Below are 18,976 nucleotides of genomic sequence, written 5' to 3'. Positions count from 1 at the left end.
TTGATTACAATTTCAGTAGAAGATCGAGTCTTGAAGTTTAGATGTTATATTTCCTTTAATGATTGCAATTGGAGCTTATTAGATGTATCCGTTTACTATTGTATTTAAAGATCTATACTGCAATTTAGGAAACATTTCTCTCTGAATTAATAATAGCCACATACTGTGTACACTCTTGAAATGAGAGGACTTTCCTGGGTTGATAATTAATGTGGAATAATTAAGAGTTTTAAAAGGCACCTTTTATCAACCAAAATTTATTAGAGAGATAGTGAGACTGCATGGTGTTCCAAAGAAGATTGTGTCTGATGAGAATGCAAAGTTCACTTCCAAGTTTTGGAAGGAGCTATTCGTAGGTTTGCAAACAAAGTTGGCCTTCAGTACAACTTATCATCTACAGACAGATGGACAGAGAGAGAGGGTAATTAGGATATTGGATGACATGTTGAGGATGTATGTGATGCATCAACAAAAGAAATCGAAGGAGCATATTCCATTGGTTGAGATCACATACAACAATGGTTATCAGGATTAATTGAGGATGAGTTCTTTCGAGGTATTGTATGGAAGAAGCTGCAACACTCCCATCAGCTGGAATGATCCAGTGAACATGGTACTTATTGGATCGGATATGTTTGCAAACATTGAGCAGGAAATGTAGGTTATAAAGAAGAATCTAAAGGCATCATAGGATAGAAAAAAGAGTTATGAAGATCAACATAGGGTGTTCAAGGAGTTTCAGGTTGGGGAGCATGTGTATTTGTGGATAAGGGCTTAGAAAATATCTTTGAGAATTGGTTCATGTGCCAATTTGGCACCACGGTATTGTGGGCCTTTTGAGATCCTTGAGAGGATTGGACCAGTGGCATATCGACTTGAACTGCCTCCAATAGCAGAATTCCATGATGTTTTCAATATTTCATTGCTTAAGAAGTATATAAAGGATGTTGATCATGTTATTGATTGGTCTGTATTGTAGGTAGAGCAAGAAGGAGAGTTGCAGTCAGAGCCTCAATGCATATTGTAGTGGAAAAATCTCATGCTCAAGAATAGAGCCATAGAGCAAGTTAAAGTGCAGTGGAAGCACTTTGGGCCTAAAGAAGCCACATGGGAGATGGCATATTAGATGTGAGCCCTATATCATTCATTGTTTTTCGATTGAGGAAAAGCAGGTTTTGTTTGATGTTTGTATATGTTTGGAAATGATATGTTTTGATGATGGTATGGTATATGTATATGGATTTAAATACCACCATGAGATCAGTTATAAAGCTCCATCAAGCAGTTTGAGTGTCATATTATCATGGTTGTTATATTGTCATGTTGTCATGATGTTTTTCTTTTGAGCAAGTCTTTCATTGTAAATACTGCAACAAGCTAAGTTATAAAGCTCTATGGGTAGTATGTTTGCTTTTCAACCATTTTGCTGAGCTTATGGTGTGGTTTAACATTGAGGATGGTGTTCTTAAAGGGGGAGGTTTCTGTAACAACCTCGGTGAAAATTTCATGTAATAAAACTTAATAAAAGACAAATAATACCATGGTTAAGGGACACTTATTCCAAGTTGAATGTTGGGCAAAGATATCCTAGTGGGTATTTCTAGATGTTTGTTTTGGCTAAGGAAAATTGGAAAAGGCTGAGGCAAATGCATTAAAAGGCAAAAATGCATTTTTGGCACATTTATTTATGAAAATAAAGGAAAATAGGAGAAAAGGAAGGTGAAAGGTCATAGGTTGCAAGTGAGGAGGAAATTGAAGGAAAATAATGGAAGATGAAGAAAATAGAGGCCTCATTCATAAAAAGGCTTATGAGGATTAGCTGGTAAAATTTTATCAGTTCAATTTTGGAGCTCTCTCATTATTTTCCCTCTCCCTATCACTCTTGGTCAATTAGAGTTTTCTTGGAGAAATATAGCTTTGGATCAAGGAAGGAAAAGCAAGCAAAGGGAAAGGAAGGAAAGCAAGGATCGATAACTTTGCAATGTAATGCAATGATCGATAAATATACCCAGATCCTTCAGCAACTACGAACAGGCAATGCATCTTCATCTAACAACCACTCTGGAGGAACCACTCCTTTTAAGTTACAAGTTAACTTCTATACACCCATATTTAAGGGCCAAATAGATGTATACATCGTAGATAAATGGTTGAATTTGTTGGAATGATATTTTTCATTTCAATACTTTTCAAATAGGGAAAATGTTACTTTTTCACTTCTTAAAGCTGCCCCACACATCAAGGACTAGTGGGAAACATATTGTGAATAAACGAATGAGAGGGAATCCTCAATGTTTTCAGCCACAACCACTTGGGATTCTTTCTGAGACACCATCAAGGAACAATATTACCCTGTCGAGAGCTATGAAGATAAATACATAAATTGGACCACGCTACAATAGGGGTACATCCAAGGTGAGATGGAGTTCCTAGACATATCCTCGGTTAGCATGACAAACCAATACGCTCTCAATGTTGAGCAAATGTTTAAACAGAAGAAGCGAGAATTTGGATCTGCGAATCTGAAGAAAGGAAAAGGTGCCCCTAGACCAGAAAGCAAAGCCCAAAGAAAAGGAGGGGTTGCCCACGACAACCCGCCAAATCCATAAGCAAAGTGAAACACCATGAACACAAAAAGGACATGAGGAAATTGTGTGAGTTCCATAATAGATCCACTCACAACACAAGTGCGTGTGAGGCCATGCAGTCACTGGTGGACGAGCTGAAGGCTTCTAAATAAGACACAAGTTCCAATTATGAGTGAGAACCTGACAAGGGGAATGAAAAAGTGAAGTAGATCACTAACGCAGAGCCTAGTGCCACCATGGCCACCACAAAAATCCAAAAGAATGAGCTTGAAGATCCAGAGGAGGGGGAACACCTCTTCTACTCGCATATTTGGGCGAAAGGTTCTTGGCTTTAGTTCATTGTCGACATCAGGAGACAAGAGAACCTTATTTCAACAGACGTCGTGAAGCTGTTGTGCCTAATGAGGACAACAAATCCATAGTCATATATAATTGGTTGGCTTCACCAAGGATGAGATCTCCACTTCAGTGAGTAGTGTTCCCTTCCCTACAACATTAAGCCCTTCACGAATGAGGTATTGTGTGATGTTTCTCCTCTTGAAGTTTGTGATGTATTATTAGAACAACCATACTTATGGAAGCAACATGATGTATATGAGTCTAGACTTTTCTTTGCGATTATTCCTTTGGGAAATAAGTTGATCATGATACCAGAGGTATCCCTGCCTACTGTCATTTCTTTGATCACTGCAAAGCAATGCAGTAAGATAATTTCCTATACCAGGAATTTGTTTTTCCTTATGATTCGCCCTTAGAGAAAGAAGAAGGTTGTGGCCACAGCTTCTAGATAGGTCTCCTCTACATAATAGTAGCAGATGGAAAAGGTCGTGAAGGAGTATAGGGACATTTCTTCCTCACTTACAGGGGTTCCTCTACACTCTCGGGTCAAGAACTCCATCAATATGACCCCCCGCACACCTCTACCTGATGGACCGATCTATTGATGCTATGGTATCGATAATGATAAGATCAAGAGATAAATTATGGAGCTATTGCAGAAAGGGCACATCAGGCCAAGCTCATCACCCCATGGAAGCCTAATTGTATTGGTAAAAAAGAGGTATGAGACTTGGAGACTGTGTATTGACTATCGAGTGTTGAAGAAGATCATTTTCTAGAATAGGTACCCAATCCCATGGGTTGATGACCTTTTGGTCTAGCTCAAGGGGGTGAAATATTTAACCCAGATTGACTTCAAGTCCGGTTATCATGGGGTTTATAGAACACTCTGATATGTGGAAGATTGCCTTCAAATCCAATGATGGCCTTTTCAAGTTGACGAATTCCCCCACAACCTTCATGAGATTTATGGAAAATGTCTTGTGACTCTTCAACAATGCATTCATGGTGGTGTATTTGATGAAATCTTGATCTTTAGCCAGAGTTGGGAAGAGAACCTGCACCATATTTGATAGGTCCTTCAAACACTGCGAAAAGAAAAGTTGTGTGCTAATTTGGAGAAATGCACTTTTTTCATGACCCACATTCAATATATGGGGTATATCATTAATGATCAGGGTGTGCATGTGGACCCAGCCAAGATACAAGTCGTTTGGGATTGGCCAGCCCCAACCACTCTAATAGAGCTCTACATCTTTCTGGGTCTTGTCAATTTATACTACAGGTTCGTGTTGGGGTTCTCTCATATCACTTGGACTTAAAGTCAAGTCACAAAGGTTGGAGAGAAATAAAACTTTTTTTGGTCCAAAACCCAACCTAAGACATTTTCTGAGTTGCAGCATTTCCTTTTCTCTACATTAGTGCTCATATTACTAGACTTATATCAACCATTTGAGATTGAGATAGACGCCTCCAACTGTGTTATTGGTCAAGTTCTTCATTAGGGGAATTTTCAGGTCTAAAATGGGCCTCTTAAGAAAAATGAAAAACCAAAATAAACTTTATAAGAACCAATAGGATTCAAGATGATGGTGTCAACCATGGGAAATGATTCACCATTTTTCGAGTAAAAAAGTAAAAATATTATAAAATAATAAAATAACAAAACTACTTTTTCAATTTGTATTTTCAATGTATCTCCCTAAGGTTTTACTCAAATTTGAAGTGGAAATACTCATTGGATGAAAAATTTAAGTCCTCATCTAAGGAGTACCCATATTCCATAATTTTGATGGACCTTTGTTAAAATTGGCAACTAGGGCCAAACTCCATGTAGGTCATCTTATTTATGGTAGCTAATATTTTTCTTGGATCCCTCTCATCAAGAGGTGTAGGATTGATCTAAAGATCATCCAGTTCTGATAAGTATTCATGGAGTTATGAATTTATTTGCGTTATAAGACAATTTGTCAAGGTTGGCCAACAACCAAATAAACCCCACATGTGCTCAACATTTGCCTTCAAGTCATTTCAACACACTTGGGATATCTTCCTCTCTCTACTTGTCTTTGGGTTTTAGTAGGAGGAGAGATCCTAAGGAATAACATTGCCCTGATCTAAAGCGCAAAAATTCGGAACTGCTGGAAAATCTAGAACTTCTGGAAAAGCTGGAACTACTGTAACTACCAGAAAAGCCAGAACTGCCGAAAAAGCTGGAACTGCTGCAAAAAGCTGGAACTGCCGAGACTACTGAAAAAAAAAACTTCTAGAAAAACCGAAACTTCTAGAAAAGTTAGAACTATTGGAAAATCCAGAAATGCGCGAAATTCTGGAACTATCAGAAAAGCTAGAAAAGCTAAAACTTCTGGGATTGTTGGGACTGTCGGAACCGCCGAGAACAACCAGAACTGCCAGAACTACCAAAATAGCCAGAGCATCTGTCTCTAAAGGAGAGAAACATTCAAGGGACAACAAACTAACATTGAGACAGTTGTATGGTACTTAGTAGAAAATACACCAAGCATGCAATGTTATAGCTAGCATGCAAGGGACAACTAGCATGCAACAACAAGCATCCTAAGGACACAAGCATGCTAGGGACAACAAGAAAGCAAGGGACAACAAGCAAGCAAGGTGCAACCAACACATAGGTTAGGATGGCAACATGGTGTAGCAATGGCACATAATGCAATAAAATGATGGGTACAGTCATGATTAATGAAGCGTGATGAGATGCAGCATAGTGATGCTGGGTGCAACATGTTGCAGCATGGGGAGGTGCAGCATGATGATGAAATGCAGAACAACGATAGGCGAAGGAGTCACCTTGGAGAATTAGTTGAAGCAACATGTCTTGAATTCATCTTATGTATCATCTTCTTAAAGATGATCTATGCTCTTATCTAGATAATTCAAAGTGTTGACTTCTATTATAAACGTACTATCTCTCTCTCACTCTCTCTGCTGAACTATTGAAGAACATATAAGAAGAATTGATCAAGGGTTTCCCCACATTGGGGTTTATCCTTGGCTAGCGCCACATCTTGTGTCCTCTTGTCTTGGCATGTCTTCTGTGATCTATGTTTATGTCATATCTGTAGTTTACTTTAATGCTGACGTGATTTCTAATTTGGAAAAGATATGGAGCTAACTATGAAAATTGAAATAAATTGCTCTAAATATAGAACATACCTAAAATTAACATGGTATCAGAGCTGAGGTGAAGACAATGCCCAAGCAAGAGTGAAAGAGTAATCATCGAAGGCAGTTGGGAAAGGACAAAAGGATCAGTGGATTCCTCATCCCTCTTCAAATTCACCAAGGGTGAAGTCGAAGCAGAGAATATTATCAGAATGGCGCAACGGAATATGGCCTACCTAAAGATCACTTCATTGGAAGACCAGATCTCAGGGTGGAAGGATAGGCAGATAACTAGTTTAGCCATTATGTGAAGGAATGTCCGAATGGTAGGGACACATCACTTGATGATGATAACAATCATTCCAGGGACATCTTCAATGATCAAAGGAATGACAGGTAATGCAGGTCATCAAGGAAATGGCTGACTCTTCATAGAAAGTAAGGAACCCCAGGTATGAAGAATCAAATGTTGTTTCTGATAAGATAAAGAAGCGTTATCTTGTATTGGCCCTCTCCTTCAAATTCTTTGGGAATCTGGCTTATAGATTGTAGTGCTTCAAGGCACTTCATCAGATAGATGTGTGTACTCTGTAATTTGGTAGAGATGGAAACAATCGTGGGATTATACTTGGAGCCGATGCCACCTATCTCGGAGAGGGTGTAGGGAATATTAACTCTCAATTGAATAAGGGTAACTCGATTCATTTACAGAATCTCTTTTATGTACCTGATCGCAAGAAGAACCTAGTGTCCATCTCGGAAATAGAAGTCAAAGGTTTCAGGGCGGCATTCATCGATGGAAAAGTACATGTTAAAAACTATAATTTTCAAAGATGCTTTTTCTCATGGGTTCAAGGTTGGCAATTTGTATCAAGTTGCAGGATGGTCCATTAGGGATCATGTCAATTGACATATTGCATCTATAACACCAGAGGTCTACCTATGGGGCCCTACTTGATGTGAGTGAAATGGTTATAGGGATGTTTGAATTCAAGTAGAGCATGAAGGTACATGTTTGAGATGTAGCGAAGGAAAATATTATAAGGGGACCATTCCCCTCATGCAGCAGGTCCACAGGTTTGGAACAACTTTAGGAGTTTGAGATTCATGATCGGGAATCTCATGTATACAGGTGGAAGAAAGCCCTCTATGGCTAGAAGAAAAACACCCCAGGAATAGTATGAGAGGATTGATAGCTGTCTGATGAAGTTGAGATTCACTAGGAGTGATACCAATCCAAATCATTACCCGAAGGTTGTGGATGGTATACCTCTCATACTGGCACCTTATGAGGATGACCTATTTCTAACAAGTGCAGACCCTCTCATTTGCAGAAGTAAGAGGGAGTTGGATTCTGGATGTGGAATGATAAACTACAAGCCTGTGACTACCTTGAGGATCTTAACTTTAAGAAGTTATATGGTAGTGATGTCGGACCAGATTTGGGAAATGCCTCTGAGTTTCATAAACTCATTCGCATTGATGTTCTTGGTGAAATTTCGTCTGGGCATATGTTTTACAGTTAGCATGGTGAGCTCATATTTGGTTGAGCCTCACTAGATTGGTGCCAAGAACCTTTTGAGATATCTTCGGGGCACAATCTCTCATGGATTGAGATACATTGCCAGAAATATGAAACTGCATGATTATTCGAATGCTGATGGGGCAAGCAGTGTGGAGGATCATTAGAGCACTTATCAGTGCTGGTTCTCTTTGGATTCTACTTCGATATCATGGATGAGTAGGAAGCAGAAGTTAGTTTCTATAAACGTTGCCGAGACTGAATACATAGCTACAAGTATGATCTCGTGTGAAGCTGCATGGTTGCAAAAACTCTTAAGTGAGTTGTTTGTACACATGATGAATACCACTGTGATTCTCTATGATAACTAGAGGGGTGATTCAATTATTGAGGAATCCTATATTTGATGATTTTTCCAATAGATAGACATCATATAATGCCTTATCTATGATATGGAAAGTCAATGAGCGAGGAGGCTCCATCACAATGAGACTGATGTATAGGTTGCAGACATTTTTTCAAAATCCCGGGGAAAGGTCAAATCTATGACTTTCATGAACGACTTGGAGTCGTTGAGGGACCTTCTTATAAGGGTCCTACAAGTTGCATGCATTGAGCTCTGGGGGGCTTGGGGTACTTACTATAGCAACATATGACCACAGGGCGACTCACCCTCCCCTGGTGGTGCACTATGAACAGGATGATTAGTTCTCCCATAGCAACTGTGGAACAAAATGATTAGTTCTCCTGTGGTCCAGGATGATTTGTTCTCCATGGTGATTATGGAATAGGATGATTAGTTCTCCTATCAAGGCATCCTACCCATACAGTCTGGGATTCATGGAAAGCACCTATCATCTAATCAATGAGTAGGGAAATGAGGATAGGGACCATAGTAGTACTATCGATGGACACATCATTGTATCTACCATACTCCCTATGCTAGGATGACCTTCATTGATCTGGCATCAATGAAACTTATCTTGGATCAGTATGAGTGGTTTGAGACACTCTCTCGTGACATTGATATGGGATCAATGAAACTAATCTAGCATTAGTATGAGTGGTTTGAGACACTCTCTTATGACATTGATCTAGGATCAATGAAGCCGATCTAAGATCAATATGAGTGGTTTGAGACACTCTCTTGTGATATTGATCTGGGATCAATAAAATTGACTTCGGGTCAGTAAGAGTGATGTGACACACTCTCTTTAGATGAAACTGACTTCGGATTAGTAGAGAATGGTATGAGACATTTTCGATCAATTCTTCTTCTTCATGGTTTAGCAGAGCAAAGCAAAGAAGAGCACAACAGAGCTCAAAAGATCAAAGCAGAGTAGTGCATGGCACTGATGGCAGAGATAGTATAATCGGACATATGGATCAATGAATGGAGTTCTCCATCGTTGAGAGGGAGTCTTAAAATTGGCAACTAGGGCCAAACTCCATGTGGGTCATCTTATTTATGGCAGATGATATTTTTCTTGGATCCCTCTCATCGAGAGGTGTAGTATTGATCTAAAGATCATCCGGTTCCAATAAGTATTCATGGAGTTATGAATTAATTTGCATTATAAGACAATTCGTCAAGGTTGGCCAGCAACCAAATAAACCCCACATGTGCTCAACGTTTTAGTACAAAAAGAGGTGGCCTTCAAGTCATTTCAACACACTTGGGATCTCTTCCTCTCTCTACTTGTCTTTGGGTTTTAGTAGGAGGAGAGATCCTAAGGAATAACATTGCCCTGATCTAGAGGGAAAAAAGCCAGAATGACCGGACAAACCAGAACTGTTGGAAAAGCCAAAACATCCACAAAAAGCCAAAACTGTCGGAACTATCAAAACTGCTGAAAAAGATGGAACTGCTGGAAAAGCCAGAACTGCTAGAAAATCCAGAAATGTCGGAACTGCCAGAAAAGCCAGAAAAGCTGGAACTGCTGGGACTGCCGGGACTACTGGAACTGCCAGGAATAGACAGAACTGCCAGAACTACAGGGAATTGCAGAAACAACCAGAGCATTTAACTCCAAAGGAGAGAAACATGCAATGGACAACTAATTAACATTGGGACTGTTGTATGGTACTTAGCAGCAAATACACCAAGCATGCAATGTTACAACTAGCATGCAAGGGATAACTAGCATGCAACAACCAGCATGCTAAGGACAATAAGCATGCTAGGGACAGCAAGCAAGCAAGGTGCATCCAACACATAGGTCAGGATGGCAACATGGTGCAGTAATGGCACATAATGCAGTACAATGATGGGTACAGTCATGATTAATGAAGCGTGATGAGATGCAGCATAGTGATGATGGGTGTAGCATGGTGCGGCATGGTGAGGTGTAGCATGATGACGAAATGTAGCACAATGATAGGTGAAGGAGTCACCTTGGAGAATTAGTTGAAGCAACATGTCTTCAACTAATCTCATGTATCATCTTCTTAGAGATGATCTATGCTCTTATCTAGATAAGTCAAAGTGTTAACTTCTATTGTAAACGTATTATCTCTCTCTCTCTCTCTCTCTCTCTCTCTCTCTCTCTCTTTGTGCTGAACTATTGACGAACATATAAGAAGAATTGATCAAGGGTTTCCCCACATTGGGGTTTGTCCCTGGATAGCGCCACATCTTCTATCCTCTTTGTTTCACTTGTCTTCTGCGATTTATGTTTATGTTCTATCTGCAGTTTACTTTAATACTGATGTGATTTCTAATCTAGGAAAGATATGGAACTAATTGTGAAAATTGAAATAAATTTCTCTAAGCATAGAACGTACCTAACATTAACAACCTTGTTACAAAAAAATGAGAAATACATGAAAAAATGTGATTGCAATGACATTTTTCGTGTACTTCTTATTTTTCATGTAGTATGGTCCATGAAAAGTATCCCACATGGGTATTCCTTTCATGAGAAATCAAATTTTGCATCCAACGATTGTTTCCACCTAAAATTGGAGTAAACACATAGGGAGAGAATTTGAAAATACGAGTTGAAAAATTAGTATTAGTTTTTTTTCTTTTTTCCCTCTAAAATTTGATGATGTAATCTAATATTATTTTATTATTTCCACTATTATTTTATAATTTCCTTAGGAGGCCCATTTTAGACCTCAAAACTCCCCTAATGACCCAGGACGGGCATCCAGTGGCTTACTACAGTGAGACACTTTCAGAAATAGTCCAAAAGTATCCCACTTATGAAAAATAAATGTATTCCATGATGAAAGCTTGTCACCGATGGAAACATTACATTTCGGGAAAGGAAATGGTCATCCACACAAATCATCGACACCTGTAGTGCATACAGACACAAGGGAAGTTGCGGAACGATTTCCATAAAAAATGGTTCACATACCTACAACAATTCCATTTGAACATTAAGTACAAGAAGGGAAACACAAATAATCTTGAAGACTGCCTCAACCAACCACCAGTCATGACACTGATCACTATGTTTGACTCCTATCGGCACATAACATCGGGTTGGCCTCATCTTTACGAGAGTGATTAAGAATTCAACAACACATACAAGACACTCCTAGAAAGTAAGCAAGATCAAAATTTTCACCTCAAACATGCACTATTATGCCACCTGGGACACATTTATGTTCCTTCTAGTGAGTGTGCCAAGATGACTTGGGAGGTGCACTATAGTCAGGCTCACTGGACATTTAAGAGTAGAGAAAACATTGGAAGTACTACAAAAATATTTTTACTTGCCAAACTTTCATAAGGATGTTGTGAGGTACATTAAATGTTGCACTACCCTTGCCATTGCCAAACCAACCATCAATAATAAAGGCATATATATTCGTTTGCCTACTCCTAGTCAATCTCAGGAATCCATCTCCATGAATTACATGTCAGTCCTTCCATCTATTAAGAATGGAAATGACTGTGTTTTCGTATTTGTTGTTATCACTCTAGGAAACTCTCCTAGGTTGCATCTCGGAGATGCCTGGTAACATATAATCTTCAATATTGTTCTCGGAACTATTAGAATGGATGATGGTTCGGATAAAGCGAGATAACTGTTTTGACTCTTTTTTCACTCCAAACATGCATGAACACCCTTAGCTTGACAAGGCTTTAGACCAATAATGCTCAATAGTTTCTAGATTAAATGGATAGATGCAAAATACTGACTGTACCGACAGATGCATATATAAACACATATGAATGGCTACCTACAGGCAGTAAAAGAAGCTTACAAATCTAATTTATCAATGTAGAGATAAGATGACATTTATCTGGCATTAGACACAAAATAAAGATGAACAACCTATTCAATTGCAAATCCAATTTATCAACGCAGAGATAAGATGAAAGTTATCTGGAATTAGACACAGAAGAAATCATGAATAGACTATCCAAGTGCAAACTTAGAATAGAAGAGAAATGGATATTGAACATGTAACAACAAAAGAAGCTTGTATTATTGGAATGAAGATGAGACGCTGCAAGGAATAGAGTAGCTACAGTCTCCAGAAGTTAAACCCTTGTTACATTTAACTCTCAGCCATTTATAGGCCCTTTACAATGCTTCTGAGCTCTCAAAGGCTTAGAGTGTCTTAATCTATCCTCTCTATATTTTCAACCACTTGATGCCATGACTAGGCACACATGGGCTCGGAGGTTTCTTCTTCCAATGGAAGAGTAACCTCATTCTGGTATTTTGGCTACGCTAGCAAGGAGCTCTCTTGTGCCAGAGATGCCCCATGATCTCTTTGGGTTGATTCGGCTATGTTGTGTTGTCAATGCTCCATGATGTTTCCGTTTCAGGTTGCATCGTGCTATGATGCTCCATGATTGCTTTCCGGCCTCTATCTCCTGGCAACTATTTCTCGGCCTCTTTTATGTGGTGGAATGGGTCTTAGGGTCTATGTAATCCCTTTAAAATTCAAATAGTGACTGCTTTCTGTTTAATATAGAAAAACATTGCAACTGTAAAATCCCGCCCATCTCAATTTATTTCAGAATTCAAAAGTCCCCAGATATGGCCTATTCATCTATCAGGTCCACCCTTAGGGTTGCTATCATGAGTTATACATGACCTATTCCCTTTGTTCCCTTCGTATTCTGTATATGTTAAAAACCCCTGAAAACCATGAAAAATCGGCTTTGGTGGACCTGAAATTCTATATATTTTCATTCCCGAACCACTTCAGGTTCGGGCTTTATCACATCAGTGCTTCCCAAGGCTCCCTTTGTATTTCGTTAAAATACGTCAAACATTGAAAATGCATTGAAAATGGCCTTCCTACGGACCTGAAATATTATGAAATATTATGTATAGTATCATCGGGTCTGGCTCATCAAGTCACACATATATGTGTAAAGATCCCACCCCTTAAGGTTTCTCCGATGCGATATAGTGATACGACGTGGGATATCAATTTGCGCGCTTGATCGACGGTCCATGTTGAATCACCAATCATCGTCGCCATTTCCATATAGTTTGTGCCGATTGCCATTATCTTCCTTCACCGATTGCAACCCGCTGATCCAATCATCGGAGATCACTGATCGGGGGTGTCTTACACCCAACCTTAAGTCATCCTATATGTAGCACCGAATGTGATTTTCTACTTAGATCTAGGCCGTTGATCGGCTAGATCTAACGGCTGCTGTGCATTGCACTGTCTAGGCCTGCGATAATGGGTTTTCACCATATTTTGAGTGCTTTAGCCTCCCGATAGTGTTTTTCCGCCATGCTAAGGGTTCTTGGCATGTGTTGGTTTTGATATTTGAATCATCCTTAAGCAAATTTTGAAGCCTTCAGCAGTGTTTTGGATCCATTTTTGGGGCAAATGCTTCCAAGGCTAACACTAGCTCCTTCTGGGGATGAAATCGTCCCTCTGAGGTTTCAAGAATCACAAATCAATGCCTTTCTTGTGAAAACAACATCAAACCTTCCTCCTAGTGTTCCATTGGGCATGGAGTCCATTTTGAAACAAAATAAAAATTGAGAAACATATTTACAATACCAAGGCTTGAAAGCCTTAAATGAAATAAAGTTTCAAGAACTGCCCATTGACTGAGCCATCAAAAACACCTTCCCATTTTGAGAACCCAGTCACCAAATTGAAAATTATCCCATTCAAAGGTTTCTTTGATCTTCTTCTAATTAATTTTAGTCAATTCATCAAAGACTTGTAAAAGCCTATTAATTTGATCATCCTCTTCATAAACTTTTCAGTATCTAACATTGTCAGGCAAAGACGGTCTATATTTCACCTCATCTTTGTATGCTTTCAACCCTGGATGCTTTGCTTGGAATGTTTTTTTGACCTGAAAAGTTAATATGAAAGATAAATGAATGCAATCATGTGCAGGGAATACAAGGAATACACCTGCCCCTGCAGCTTCCTTAGAGCAAGCTCCATCAAAAAACATGTCCCAAATCTATGGGCCTTCTTCCTTTGTGATCTAGCAAACTAGTTTCTTAAGCTGCGTGGAGGCCAACTGAGATTTTTCAATCTAAAGAAAACAATCTCCAAAATTAGTATCAACAACATAGATGGGATGATTAGTGGGATTCCTCTCATCACTAATGATATAAGCCAACTAAGCCTCTCTGTACAATCTCCTATTTTCACCTCCAAAAACTGGGATAGTAGCATAGGACATATCAGTTTGCAATGTTCCACCTAAACTCTTGATCCAGTCTCTGGAAAGAAACATGCCAAACTTGGGGGGTACATCTGCTACCACAATATCCATCATCATGCTCTTCATGGGAAGTTAAGACAAAGTGATGGCTAGGTCCTTGATTAATCCCAGGCATTTCACTTTTCTAGAGTCAAAAGAAAATAGGTCATGATAAGGCTTGGTAATGTCAAGACCCAGCTTATCCAGACAGCCTTGGGCATTAGATTATGGCTAGCTCCAGTGTCCAGAAGGTAGTTGTGAATGATTTTGTCATGAATAGTCAAAGAGACATAGAATTATGGAGAGTTGTCCTCACAATTTTCAATCATTGGGCTGAGAATAATAACTGGTTTGTCATCTTGCAGATTTACATAGTGAGTGGAGGCTTGGATGGCTTTAGGATCAAGGGCCTTGAGGATGGATCTTTTGAAGGACTCATTCTTCACTAGTTCAATCAGAGGCATAGGTATTCTTAGCTTCTGAATTTCTGATTGAAAACTAAAAGGAGAATGAGACTTTTCAAGGCCTCTTACCTCGTGAGATGGAGCTTTAAGAATGATGGGATCAACTGCCCATCGCCTCTGCTTATTAGCTTGTTGGACTACAAGGACAATAGCTCTTAGAATAGGAGTTTCCTTGGCATTATTCATTTTTGACCTTAGATTATATCTATGCTGATCTTCATTTTGTAGAACAGCTTCACCATCCTCTCTTGGCTGATCTGGTCATTGAATAATGACTTTTCATAGGCAGCTAAGGTCAAAAAGGAGGCACTGCCTTTGTCTTCCATACAATGGATCTCATCATCTTCTTCAAACTGCTCTTCTTCCATGACTCCATTTTGAAAAGGGGTCTTCACCCTTTGGTCTTCATGGGCATCTTTGCTTCTTTGTAGAATCTGCAACTTCTCATCAATTCTTCTATATGGATTTGGATTTGGAGGAGCAAAGGTGTTAGGAACTCTTCCTTTCCCATGGTGCTACTCAACTTTTAATGTGGAGATTTAAGAGGCTAATGACTCTATCATCTTAGTCTTTTTATCAATCTTGGGATCTAAATATGATGAAGACTCACCCCTCTATCTTCTTCTATGAATATTTCCCTTGAGCTTATATGCAGCCATGATGTTTTATTCTACTTCCAAGGCTGCATCCTGCATGTCAGCCAAAGTAGCACATCGCCTCTCCCTCAACAATAGATAGAATTCAGAATCAAAGGCACTGGCATAGATGAGTCTAGCAAAGGTAGTGGTGGGTTTTACTTCAGTTGGTATCTTGATGTAAATGCAGTTAAACCTCTTATTGAAATCAGACAGCAACTCACTATTTTCCCTCTTTAAGTTCCCAAACTCAGTGTGGTAGTAGAGGAGATCCTTCTTAACCCCCCAATGCTTTAGGAATGCATCATATAAAGCCTCAATATCTACTATATATTTTGGGGTCAGTTCTTTGAACCATTTTCTAGCGTCTCCATCTAGGATTTGGACAAAGACTCTTATCCAAACATCTTCTTCACTAATGCCCAGGTTATCAGCGTAGCTATAGAATGATTCAAGATGTTCTTTAGCTATAACACTTTCAGTCCCAGTGAACTTAGGTATATACTTCTGATATTCTCCAGTGGGCATGGCATTCAAAGGAGTGGGCAATACTAGAGGTCTATACCTAGAAGCTATGATTCTTTCCATTTTGGTAGGTGCTTATGGACCTGCCATAGCTGTGGTGACTATAAGGGTACTGGCAGTCTAAATGATAAAGGGTTGAGGACTAACTGATAAGACCAAAGGGGTATGATGGATAGGAGCTAAGGTTTCCTTTGGGCTTACAACAAAAGGAGAACCTAAAGAATAAGGAGCTTTATGAATCTCTAAGAGTTTTTCTTCATTGCTACTATTATATGCTATACTTTCAACATGTATTTGTTCTATTGTAGGATTTTCTTCAAGGGATATAGAAGATTGTTTAGATTTACATGAACCTGATGCTCCTTTCTGCAATACCTTTCTTGCTTTGACGATTTTTTCCCGGTCAGGTACTGGGTCAACTTGTGGCTTCTGAGGATTTCTCAAAGTATGCCTCACAAACTAAGCCAAAACTATGAAGTGGAGTCGTCAAGAGGTTCATCCTTCAGTAGAGTCGCCAGATAGATTATTACAACCAAAAAAGTGCCCAGACTTTGTCTATCATCAAAGCTAGATTTGTGTCGTCTCCTAGGGAAGTTGAGCTTCAGTCTCCTCTCCCTGACAACAATGCCAATTATGTTATCACTCCAGGAAACTCTCTTAGGTTACAACTTAGAGATGCCTGGTAACATATAATCTTTAATATTGTTCTCGGAACTATTGGAATGGATTATGGTTTGGATCAAGCCAGATAACTATTTCAACTTCGTTTTCACTCCAAACATGCATAAACACCCTTAGCCTGACAAGGCTTTAGACCACTAATTCTCAATAGTTTTTAGATTCAATGGATAGATGGAGAATACTGACTGTATCGCGAGATGCATATATAAACACATATGAATGGCTAGCTACAGGCAGTAAAAGAATCTTGCAAATCTAATTTATCAATGCAAAGATAAGATGACAGTTATCTAGCATTAGGCACAGAAGAAACATGAACAACCTATTCAATTGCAAATCTAATTTATCAACACAGAGATAAGATGATAATTATCTGGCATTAGACACAGAAGAAATCATGATTAGACTATCCTAGTGAAAACTTAGAACATAAGAGAAATGGATAATGAACATGTAATAGCAAAAGCATCTTGTATTACTGGAATGAAGATGAGAAGTTGCAAGGAACAGAGTAGCTATAGTCTCCAGAAGTTGAACCCTTGTTACATTTAACTCTCAGCCATTTATAGGCCCTTTACAATGCTCCTGAGCTCTCAAAGGCTTGGAGTGTCTTAATATATCCTCTCTATTTTTTCAACCAGTTGATGCCATAACCAGGCATGCATGGGCTCAGAGGTTTCTTCTTCCAATGGAAGAGTAACCACATTCTGGTATTTTGGCTACACTAGCAGGGAGCTCTCTCATGCTAGAGATGCCCCATGATCTCTTTGGGTTGATTTGGCTATGTTGTGTTGTTGATGTTCCATGATGTTTTTGTTTCAGGCTGCATCATGCTGTGATGCTCCATAATTGCTTTCTATCCTCTATCTCCTGGCAACTATTTCCCGACCTTTGTTATGTGGTGGAATGGGTCTTAGGGCCTGTGTAATCCCTTTAAAATGTGAACAATGATTGCTTTCTATTTAATTCAGAAAAAACGCTACAACTGTAAAATCCCACCCATCTTAATTTATTTGGGACTTTAGAAGTCCTTAGATATGGCATATTCATCTATCGAGTCTGCCCTTAGGGTCTCTATCAAAAGTCGCACACGGCCTGTTCCCTTGCTTCCCTTCGAATTCTAGATATGTTAAAAAACACTGAAAATGATGAAAAATCAGCTTTGGCAGGCCTGAAATTCTATTTACTTTCATTCCCGAACCCCTTTGGGTCTAGGCTTTATCACATCAGAACTACCCAAGGCTCCCTTTGTATTTCGTTAAAATACGTCAAACAATGAAAATGCATTGAAAATGGCCTTCCTGTGGACCTGAAATATTATGAAATATTATGTATAATATCGTTGGGTTCGGCTCATCGGGTCGCACATATATGTGTAAAGGCCCTGCCACTAAATGTTTCTCAGATGTGATATAGCACTGCGATGTGGGTCGTCAATCTCTGTGCTTGATCGATGGTCCATGTTGCATCGCTGTCGCCATTTCCATATAATTTGCGCCAATTGCCACTGTCTGTCTTCGCCGATTGCGAACTGCTGACCTGATCATTGGAGATCATTGATGGGGGGTGTCTTGCGCCCAACATGAAGTCTTCCTCTATGTAATGCTGATTGCGATTTGCTACTTAGATCTAGGTCGTTGATCAGTCAGATCTAATGGCTGTTGTGCATTGCACTGTCTAAGCCTGCGATAATGGTTTTTCACTATTTTTTGAGTGTTTTAGCCTCCCGATAGTGTTTTTCCGTGATGCTAAGGGTTCTTGGCATGTGATAGTTTTGCTCTTTGAATGATCCTCAAGCGAATTTCAAAGCCTTTAGTAGTGTTTTGGATCCATTTTTGGGCCAAATGCTTCCAAGTCTAATAGTCATCAAAAAATTCTCTAAGATGGCCATTATGGCGGCCTGCAAGATGAGTATCACAACAGAGACCACTACTAAGGTCTTCTTTGAGCAAAAGTGGGTACACTTTGGGATCCCATAGTCCATTGTTGCTAATTGGGACAGGATATTCTTAAGTGTATTTGGGTCAAGTCTCTAGTCGATGTTGGATACCAAACTCACTAAGTCCACGATTTTCCATCCCCAAACTAATGGCCAAATAGAAGTTGTAAACAGGATGATCATACACATCTTGTGCATGTATAACTTGAAGCATGCATGCACATGGGATGAAAGCATTCCATATGCCCAAAAAATCTATAATAGACCTATCCACAGCCCCTTTCAAGTAGGGCTGGGATTTTAGCAATTATGTCCCATTGATGTAGCCATACTATTTGCAGCTACTCAGCCACATTCAGCTCATGTCCAGTCTAAAACTAATAGGGCTAACAGATTCATAGACCGAATTCAACACATCCACTAGAAGATCCATGATATATTAGATAGAGCCAATTCTAAGTACAATTAACACCATGATCAG

Source organism: Pinus tabuliformis, chromosome 8, assembly GCF_031772625.1.
Source record: "Pinus tabuliformis cultivar Carrire ecotype Pingquan chromosome 8, CPIR1, whole genome shotgun sequence".
In the NCBI taxonomy this organism is placed as follows: Eukaryota; Viridiplantae; Streptophyta; class Pinopsida; order Pinales; family Pinaceae; genus Pinus; species Pinus tabuliformis.
Note: the sequence above shows the minus strand (reverse complement) of the source record.